Genomic DNA, 11,319 nt, shown 5'->3' on the forward strand with positions numbered 1-11,319 from the left:
GAATTCAAAGAATAATTAGAAAACTCCCATGTATTTAAGGCCAATTTTATTTTAGAAAATGGTTATACCCACGTCCATAAGCATCAACTTTGGACCCATTATTTTGGTTTATTTGTTTTGTTTTGTTTTTGTTTTTGTTTTTTGGTTGTGTGTGTGTGTGTGTGTGTGTGTGTGTGTTTTCATTCTGGCTAATATGAAGTACAGACTTTTTTTAGATTAATGCATTTAAACATATGCCTACACTATACATGATTTTTATAACAATTGTGAGAGCAAATGTGCTTTAACTTTTTAGTGCAGTGCTTTTTTCTTTTACCTTTGAGTTTGCTTCCCTCCAATCCCTATTCCTCCCTTATCCACCCATAGCACTACCTTCTCTCTCTCTCTCTCTCTATATATATATATCCCAGATCTAGGGTAAATCCCAGATCTATCCTTGAATTATATCTTACTGTATTTTTCTCCACACTTACTCTTCTACACTGACGTATATGTGCATACAAATATACACATATATAGGGTTATTTTCTTATCATTTTACTAAAATGGAGTTATATCATAAATACTTTTTCGTATCTTGTTTTTGTGAAATCCTTCCCCATCTACTCGTATAGCTCCTTTTAACAGTGATATCCTATGTCATGTGTTTACTATGATGTATTTAACTATTTCCTCTCAACGGGCACTCACTTTGTTCCTAGTGCTCGGCTACTGCAAACTGGTCTGCAATGAACACCCTTGCGCATCTGTCTTCCCATATGGGGATTTATTTTAATGGGATAGGTTTCCAGAGATGGTCAGCAGGTATGCATGTCTAATTTTAAAAGACGTTGCCAGGTTGCAATCCACAGAGGCAGCTACACTTTCCATCAGCAGTATGTGAGAATGCCAGTTTCTCCATGGCCCCACCAGCAGGAAGCATACAGTTCATGTTCATTCTTGCTCTGCTCTTTGCCATCACCCTGTACTGACTCACGAGAGAATGTATTTCTGCTAGTTTACAAAGCAGTACTTGTATTTTTTTTTTGTCATTATGAATTCTAAACCTGAGATTGGTTTTCACAATCATTTTTGGAGGGATACAAAAGCAAGTAGTTTAGAGATACATGTTGGGTATTGAGTCTCTGTAAACCCACTGTGAATAAGTCTGTTACAAACCCAGCTATGAAGCAAAAGAACCTGTCTTTTCCAAGGCATCACTTCCAGTTACAGTGTATTCTCTCCTTCTTAGTCTTCCCCACCCCCTCACACCTATCATTGCTTTCATTGCATTAGGTGAAAAATCCAAAGTTTGAGGCTTCCCTCTCCAGTGCCAGAAAAACAATTAATTCAAGTATCATAGAGCACTTACTATTTGCATATATGGTAGTACTGGCTGTCTATGATCAGAGATACTGGATGGTAAAATTATGCTATATAAATTTTATTATGAAGTTATTCAAATCAAGGTCACCCTTTGTCTTTGTTTTTTTTCTTTTTTTTTCTTAAACATCTTTCCAGGTCAAATTCTATCATAAACTCCAGGGACTGTCTAAATTCATTTTATTCAGGTGCTTTGTTGCATCAAATATTCCTTGAAATGTGTGGGCCATTGGCTGGGTCCTGGACATGTTTTGTTTATAGTATTTTGATTGTTCTGTTACTCATGGTAAAGGGATTTGACATGGATGTCTGGGTTATGTTTTGCTTTCGGCATAAACTTTGCAGTCTAACTAATTTAATGTTGACTTGGTTGTAGCATTACCAGATGAATTGGATGGAAATAGAAGCATACACTGCTACCACCCCATCCCCGATACCAGGAAGACGCATATATCCCAAGCGAAATCCAGTTAAGGGAGGCTGGAAACATTTCTCATGACTCAGACTAGGTTTTATCTGAATTCTTTCGCATAAACAGTATTAGGATTGATTTTTACCCTGTATTTATTTCCTTCGGGCTAGGCACGTTTCTGTTGGGTTGTGCTAATCTCCAAGAAAACAGATGTCTCATACAGTGATGATTTGGAAAGCGGTGGATATCAGGAATTGAGCTGGACAGTGCATCACTTATAAGGAATCCAATTTGTCGAGTTTCTGACAGTACCAAATTCCTTTCACATTGGCCACACGTTTTTCATATTAGCTCTTGGCTAAAGCAAGAATAAGTAGTTTTTGTGTGTATGTGTGTGTGTGTGGTGACTTTTACCATCTCTTGCAAAGCAATCTGATTTTCCTTGCTGTAAACTCATATACAGATAGCACTGTTTGTTATCATTCATTGTGAGGGATATAAATCTGTATTTCTAAGAAAATATCACTCTTTTCCAGGAAACTTATGCCTTCTGGTTCTCATATCCCCTTTGTGTTCTGATGGACTGCATCAAACTCTGGCCCTCAACAGCCACTCTGGTTGTTTTCCCCATCTTCCTTCACAGCACCTCTGCTTCTAGGTACTTAAAAGCAAGATGTGGAATGCTAAAAATGGAGAACTGCTATGAAATGGATAAAACTTGATTTTGTGAGCCTTTTTGCTTCCCTCTCCTTATAGCTTTTCTTTACAGATCAATAAGCAAAACTTCTTTAGAGAACATATTTTCTACCCTTCTGTGATGGGCAGAATAGTAAAAGATGTCCACATCTTGATCCCTAGAACCTGTATATATGTTACATTACATGGCAAAAGGGACTCTGCGGATGTGACTAAATTAAGGCTCTTGAGATGGGGAGCTCAGCCTGGATAATCCAGGTGGGCCCAGTATCATATCAAGAGTCTCTGTAAATGAAAGAGGGAAGCAGGAGAGCCAGAGTGAGAGAAGGAGTTGTGACAATAGAAACAGAGGTTAGAGTGATGTGATTGCTGGTTGTGAAAATGGAAGGGGCCATGAGCCAAGGAACAGGGGCAGCTTCTGGAAGCTGGAAAAGGCAAGGAAACAAATTCTCCCCTAGGGCCTCCAGAAGGATCACAGCCCTACTGATACCTTGATTTCAGACCTGTGAGACCCATTTTTGGGCTTCTGATTCCCAGAACTATAAGACAATACATTTTTATTATTTGAAGGCACTAAGTTTTGTGGTAATTTGTTATAGCAGCAACTGATAGACCCTCTTACATACTGTCAATATATTTTTGTTTCTGTGTTTACCCTCAGGAAAAAAAAATAAAGGAGCCACATCTTCCTCATTTGATTTAAAAAGTAAATTTTAATGCCACACATGCAGTAGCTAATTGGTAAATCAAATTAGAATATATTTAAATATATCTTACTGTATTAGTTATCTATATGCTGCATAACAAATTACCCCAAAACTTACTGCCTTAAAACAACATGTATTATCTCCCAATGTCTCACAACGTAGCTGTGTCCTCTGGCTCAGGGGCTGTTACAGGCTGTGATCCAGGTGTCAGTTGGGGCTGCAGTCATCCCAAGGCATGACTGGAAAGGATGCACTTCCAAGCTCACACTCATGAGCATTGGTTGGCAGCATTCAGTTCCTTGAGGATTGTTGGCTAGAGTCTGCTCTCTGTTCCTTGCCATGTGGTCCTCTCCATAGGGCTCACGGCATGGCCACTGGCTTCATGAGAGCATGCAAGTGAGTGAGCAGGAGAGTATGTGCAAGATGGAAGCCAGAGTCTTTATGTAACCTAACCTGGAAGTGACATCCTATCACTTTTGCTGTGTTCTGCTGGTTAGAAGCAAGTGACTAGATGCAGCCCACACTCAGAGAGAGGGGATTACACAAGACTGTACCAGAAGGCAGGAATCAAGGGGATATCTTAGAGTCATCCCCTACCCTTATGATCTTGGTTCAAAGTGCCACAAATTTTCCATATGTTCAATGACTCAAAAACTAGTAATTTTTTTTTCCGTCACATTTGTGATTTTTTAAAAATGGTTTGAGTGAGCCTGGAGAAATACATGGTGAGTTTTCCTTAGAGTTCCTGCCTTAATGTCTTTTCATAGTCATTCTCTATGTTTAAGGAGAAAACCCCAAACATAAATGATTCATGTAGAATTATAAATTTGGGGGAGTTTTTAGAGAGAGAGTGAAAGCTGATTTTATTCACTACACCAGATACATGATTTAATGCATGGGTAGTTTTTTGCAGATCCCTTTACTTACCAGTAGTACATTAGAATATTCAGTCACAGTTCCCCTCGTACTTAGGGTATACACATAACAGTTATGGATGTAAATAAGTCTTCAGCACAATGATAAACATGAACCAGAGCCTGGATGATAAAATTATCCAGTGAAAAGATTTATGTCATTTTCCTTAGGGTGAGTGTCTATCTTTTTTATATTGATTTGTAGGAGCTCTTTATATATTCTGAGTACTACTCATTGTTAGTTATGTGTGCTGCAAATATCTTCTCCCTTCTGCCTTGTTTTTCACTCTTCTATACTATTATATTTTTCTATATTTTAATAATAAAAATTTCCTAAATGTATCACTCTGTTTCTTAATAATTAGTGCTTTCTGTGGCTTCTTTAATAATCTTTCCAAGAGCATGCAAATGTTCTCATTATTATAAGTGCTTTGTTTTACCTTTCATATTGATATATTTACTCCACATGGAATTGGTTTTTATGTATGGTGAACCACAATTGCATTTTTTAAAATGTAGTTTTGATAAAGAGGGGAAAATGTCAAAATCCATGATGGGTAATGTCATGAACATTTTCAGGAGTTCACAGTTCACTGAACCATCCTGTAGTAATAATCATTATCGTTAATATTTATTAAATGCCTACTGCTTGCCAGAAACTGACCTAAGAACTGTATTAACACCTGCAATCCTCACAATACCATGAGGAATGAACTGTGACTATCCCATTTTTAAAATGAGGAAACTGAGGTACAGAGGTTAAGTAACTTACTCAAGATCAATCAGCTAGTGAATGTTGGGGCTGAGATTCTAACCCACATAGTCTGACTTTCACTATGACTCTTAACTGCCATCTTGTCCTTCACTAGATGAATTAATGGACCTTTAGTGACCAGTACCCCATTATTAGTGCCTTGGGCATACTGGTAAATAAACCCAAGATTTGGCAGGTAGGTTAAAAAATTACTATTCTTGAAAAAATTTAAATGAATAATCTCACCAATTTGAAAACTGTATTGTGTTTTCTAAGATATCATCTTGAGGAGAGATCAGATTAAATTGATGATCAGTATAAAGTAAAAAGCTATTCTAAGAATTTTTTAACATTTAAAAATTTTGACAGGTGTTTTGTTTTTGTTTTTTGTTTTTTATTTTTGTTTTGTTTTTATTGTTCAGGTGCTATTTAAAACTCTTTTTCTCTTAAAAACAGTCAGGTGTCTAAACATGTCCTAAGATAATCTTAGCGGTATTTATCACATTCCGTGCTAATTTCAGATTTCTATTGTTTTCTGAACTTTTATTTAACCCTTAAAACTCTGTATATTTTAGATCTTAAGAGTGTATACACTTAGCTTCAATCTAAGTTCAAATGCCTAAAATAATTTCTGTTTGACAGCTCTAAATAGAATTTTATGATTATGTCTAAATATTTGAATTATTTTCTGAGCAATTATAAACCAGTTGTGAATACTGTATATTTGAAGAGTAGAAAAATTCTGTTCAAATAAAACCAAGAAATAAAAGCAGCATTTATTACTTTAGTTAAAAATTATCATATTAAATGTCTTGGTGAAAAAACTTCATTGCTTCAATGTAGAATTAGTTTCTAAAGAGCAGGATAAGCTTCCAGGGAATTCTAGTACCTTTTTATCTTGCTATTTTATTAGCAAGAAAATAATCAGCAGGGTTTATGCTCTAGTGAGCTAGTCTGCATTCTGGGCACACAGAAGTCTGTCTTCTGAGAGTTTACATTCCAAAGAGTTTAGATTGCTAATACATTTCTCATTCAAAATGTTAAATTTCATTTGTTTCTTAGTTTTTCTGTTAGCCTCTGATGTAATGAATGTTCAATATTATGAATGTGAAGCAAACCATAAGGGATGATTATCTTGTAGGTTGCAATTGTTCTTATTTAAAATACAGGATATTTATTTAGAGACAGCTCTTAACGTTAGATGTCCATGGCTTATAAACACAGACTGTAGTATGATCTTTCTGTAAGGTATGAAATGCATTCTGAATATATTTTATTCTGGAAAGCCAATTGTCTCAAGAGTCTTTATTGTGTGTACAACTTTATGCATTGGTATCACTCACCAAATTTGGTAAAACGGGTATTCTCTTGTTTTCTTTCTATGGAATTCCCACCAGTTCGTGTGATAACCTCTTTCCAAATTGCAGAGCTACAAATTTGGCACCTCTCTCTTACGTTTAGTTATAATATGGGAGTGAAATGCCTGCTCTTGGCAAGCTTATAGATCTTATAGTGAGCTGTCAGTTGCTGTATAATCAGAAAGCTTATTTTATGTCACCAATTCTAGACTGCAGTGCTCAGTGGGACACAGACAGCATCCGAAGTGCCACAGGTTCTTGATGAGGACAGCAAGGATCCATTCTCTACATTTAGGGAAACAGTGACCCTGCCAAGATTTGCTCAGTGTATCATGCAATCTGAGAGGAGACTAGCTGACTTGTTGTCAAGGTGGGTGTGGTGGGGAGCGTGAGACCATCTCTGAAGTGATGACCCTTCTCTGAGCTGGCTCAGAGCCTCATCAGAAACGTGTAACCTCCTGACCTGCATAAATATGGAGTAAAGTGGAAAGAAAAGAAAGAGGCAGGAAAGGGAACTGATACTTGTTAAATACCTCCTAAGTGCCAAGCATTGTGTAGAGAAGGTTAAAAAACACAACACACACCATGCATGTATATATGTACATGTACATATGTATATGCAGATACACGGTGCCACTTGATCATCACAACAGCCCTGTATTGTATGTATTCTTTCCTTATTTTACGAACAAGGAAACAAGCTTGAAGATGTTAAGAGTCTGGTTCTAGATCTCCCTGTGGGTGATGTGCTGATTTCTAAACTTGCACTTTCTGCCTGTAATTGTGTGTGTGTGTGTTTGTTGCCATTTTGTATTTACTTAGTTGATTGACTTGTTTTTTATTGTTCCACAAAGCTCCCTTTAAGGTTGGCTGCTGCCCTATTTTACCTCCACTCTCCAGCAGGAGTTTGCTGGGTTAGAATTAAATGTGGAGGCAGGGCAAGCAGAGGGGCAATGATACTAGAGAAGTGTAGGACCAGATTGAAAAGAGTCTGTCTGCCAGGGTCAGAAATTTGGACTTGTCTTGGGAAAACAGGTAGCCATTGAAGGGATTTAAGTGGGACTTCTAGAAAGGTCCAATTCACTATGTATTGAAAATAAATCGGCAGCAACCAGTTAGGGGACATTTCTTTCACCTGTATGGTTTTATCTTAAAAGAAAAGAAAGATATGAAATAAATGTGGCAACATACATGTCCATTATTTCATTCTTTGTATTCTTCTGAATTTAAAAAAACTAAAATATTGAAAAAAATAAATAAGTCTTCTCTAAATTTGGGAAAGCAAGGGATTAGCAAACAATTCACTTTAATGATGAGGAAATCTCAAAAGAACCCAAACTGAGGGACATTCTATAAAATAACTGGTCTGTACTTTTAATGAAAGAAAAAGGCTGAGGAACTGTTTCAGATGAAAGAAGATTAGACGTAACCACTAAGTGCAGTGTGTGATCCCGGATTGGATTTTGCCCTAGAAATTTGTTTTTCCCTTTTCCATAAAAGGGATTACTCAGACATTTAACACAATTTGAATGTCTGTACACAGAGAATAGTATTGTATCAATGTTAATTTCATAATTTTTATGAGTGCCCTAATGGTTTTATAGAAAAATATTCTTGTTTTTGAGAAACACGTACTGAAAATTATTTCAAGGTATAGGGGCAGCATGTCTGCAAGTTACTCCCAAATATTTCAGAAAAAAAATAAATTTATAGCAAGAAGAATGATTAAAGCATATGTGATAAGAAGTTAGCTTTTAGGGAATCTGGGGCAATGGTATACAGTAATTCTCTGTAGTATTTTTGCAACTTTTCTGTATGTGTGAAATTATTTTAAAATAAAAATTATTTTAAATTTGGTGGGATGAGGAGGGGAAGGGAAGAAGCAGGCAGGTCTGCCCTCTGTCCCAGGAAGCTGGGTATGAGGTCCATGCTGAGGGACTTGGAGGTGGGGGGTGGGGATGTTAGAAACCAGGGCTGCTTTGGCGTCTGGCAACCAGTGTGACCTCTGAGACTGAGGAAGGAGGAAAATGAGCTGGGTTAAGGCAAGGAATGTAGGCCAAGAAAAGCTCTCACTAGGGACATTTGCAAGAATTAGGAACCTCCCTTGGAAGTGAGAGCAAATGACACAGAAAATGATTTACACATTTAAGTTTTACTTATATTTGGCTAAAGGAGGTCTGACTTTAATGTGTTGCTGACTTAACTGTCCCAGGGGGCCAGGAGGAAAATGTGACCTCCATCCCAGCTCATTTTATTTGTCATTGCCCAAGGGAAGGGAAGAGCTTCCCAGCTGCAAAGAGACAGTAGCTTGGAGACCATATTTGTAGAAGAATGGGAAGTGTAGGGTGCGGCATCCGTCAGAGTCACAAAAATTGAGGGATGGTATCAATTCCTGGTGCAGGACGTAAAAATGGGAGGAGAGGTGGACGAAGTAAGAAAGATGAGGAAGACCTGAAAATCTCACAACAGAGCTCTTGCTGATGCAGTTCTGCTCTTAGCAGAGAAGGAATTCTAATAAAATGTGATTGCTCTTAAACATACAGTAACCATTTACACAATCTGACATTTGTTTTCTTTTCCGGTAGCCTTAGGAAACAATGCTTAATGGAAATTAAATAAGGTCTAATAGAAGCAAGTGCAGATGGGCATCATGCTAAAAAAGAAGAAAACAAGTAAATTGCCCCCCTGTTCCTGTTCCATTCCCTCTAACACGCTGTGCTTTCCAACCAGCAGCATGAATTGTGTTATTACTGCCAAAGATGGACTCTGTATCCTAATAGAAGGCTTTTGCTGGAGCAGAAATCAGTGAATGCACTTAATAAATTGACTTTGCTATTCCTTCAAGCAAATGTTTGGTCCGTCTGGATCATGAGTGAAAAGACAAAAAAGGAAAGAAAACAGACCTATGCAATTTTGTGCTTGGAGGGTGGGTAGGAAGCAGAGGAGGTGGAGGAGAAATGAGATTAGAACCCTCAAAATGATCTCAAATAAAAACCCAGAGGAGCAATTGGGAGCTTTGAGGTTTTGTCAGATGTGGAAAAAAGTTTGTAATACCCTTAAACCATGAGGAGGAGATTGGTTATGTAAAGTACGACACATCCTTACAATGGAATGCTATCCAGTCTTTCCCAAGAATGAGTTTTCTATGTTTTCCCATGGAAAGGTATCCAAAATAGAACATTTGCGTTTGTTCTGGTTTTTAAGCAAATGATGTATAGTGCATAAAAGAAAAAAAAAATCTGAAAGCACAGATACCAAATTGCTAATAATATTTATGTCAGGGTATGTATGAAGATTGCAGAAAGATTTTCCATTTAGATATACCACGCTTTCACATTCTTAAAATATTTTTAATGTGTTACATTTTTTAATCAGAAAATATAAAGCCATTTGCACTTCGATATTTCAACAATTTTCATTGGTAAACTTTTTTAAAAAGCTGACAAGAGAAGGGTTTTGTTGTAGAGTGTGATTATAAATCATGTCTAAATAGGAATAGGAAAGCTCAGCATCCATTAGAAAACAGAGAAAGAAGTGCTCTAGCAGAGCCAGCCCACCCGGCCAAGGCACGTGGAATGAGGCTGTGAGCCGTTGGCATGTGCTTGCTGCCCCTGCCACCCACCTCCATCCCCAGAGTTGCACGAGTTGGACACTGTGCCTTATTCGTCTCATATCTCCTCACACCACACATGCCCATGGGAGATGTTCAATAAATGGTGGTAGCCCAACCTTGGAAGACAAAGTGAGGGGTTGACAAGGGAGAAAAAGAGCAAGTGAGCTACAGCTAAGTAACATTCTTCTAGAGGACTTAAACTTACCCAAAATCTCACAGCAGAGAACTTGTGAAATAGGAGAATGAAAAAATATCCTCTGGCATCCACCAAAGTGTGTTTGCTTTGCCAGCCTTCAGAATTCCTAATGAGACTCAGCCTACGTCAAGTTTGATCAGTTATAGCTTTTCTTTGGTGCCGTTCCTGTGCGTTTCAAGCCACTCGCCATTACACCACATCCTTAGGGGATATTTTGTCCTCTTTGCTCCTTCTGCATCCATCTTTATTTACTCTGTCACCATGTTGAATCTCATGCAGATTCCAAGGTTGGCCCTGTCCTTCCAGCCTTGAACTCTGCCCTGTGTTCCCTTTCCAGATCTTTCTTTCCACTGAAGGCTCATGGAGTGATATCCTAATTACACTCTGAGCTTGCCATTTCTAGACTCATGTCTCTCAGTGGAAACACAGCATCTCTTCTGAGCCATGGACACACTGCAGAAATATCTGTGAAAATCAGATGTTGGTGCTGAGGTGTCAATGGCAGGTTGTTGATGGTTCTGAGCTCTCGGATCCACGGGTCACGGTAGGAATCTGGTGAATGCTATGTGCCTTCTTCCCAGAAAAGTGTGCACACTTGAAAAATTGTGTGGATGATTCCAGGGAGTTCACAGGCCACCTGAAACCCATTCATCCCCCCAAAACTATGCATCCCTGGATCCCTGGAACTCATACATGCTCTATTTTAGGATATATACAAATTAATGAGTTCACTAGAAAATAGAATGTAACTTAACTACAAAAAAGCATATTTTTAGCATTATCTTCACACTTTAAACTACCTGGAGGCACAACAAACTGAAGATAAAGCCAGACTGGAGTGTTGCAGTTAATAGCATGATGTTAGAACTGGAAAGAACCTTTTTTTGTTAATACAACTTTTGGCATATAGATATACGGCCAAGTGAATTGTACACTGTCTACTCTGGGTAGCTCTCAAACATTTGGGATCTGGTCATTTAGGTTTAGGAGTGTGTTTGTGTGTATGACAGAGAGAGAGAGAGCATGTATGTGAGTGTGTGTTTTATTTTATTTATTTATTTATTTATTTTTTCATTAAATTTTTATTTTGTCAATATACAATGTATATGATTATTATGGCCCATCACCAACACCTCCCGCCCTCCTCCCTCTCTCCCCTCCCCCCCAAGAATGTCCTTTCCGTTTGCTTGTTGTAACAATTTCAAAAAGGTATAATTGTTATATCTTCTTCCCCCCCCCCGGTTTATTTTGTGTGTGTGTATGTGGGTGAATTAATTTGTTTATTTTTTAGCTCCCACCAATGAGTG

General features: G+C 37.9%; 1 protein-coding gene across 1 annotated transcript in view; it reads left to right on the forward strand.

Annotated features, from left to right (window-relative positions):
* PIR (pirin (iron-binding nuclear protein)) overlaps positions 1 to 11,319 on the forward strand; it is a 44,394-nt gene that overhangs the window by 5,204 nt on the left and 27,871 nt on the right. The window lies entirely within an intron of this gene.

The sequence above is a fragment of the Galeopterus variegatus genome, unplaced genomic scaffold (assembly GCF_000696425.1).
Source record: "Galeopterus variegatus unplaced genomic scaffold, G_variegatus-3.0.2 Scaffold4926, whole genome shotgun sequence".
In the NCBI taxonomy this organism is placed as follows: Eukaryota; Metazoa; Chordata; class Mammalia; order Dermoptera; family Cynocephalidae; genus Galeopterus; species Galeopterus variegatus.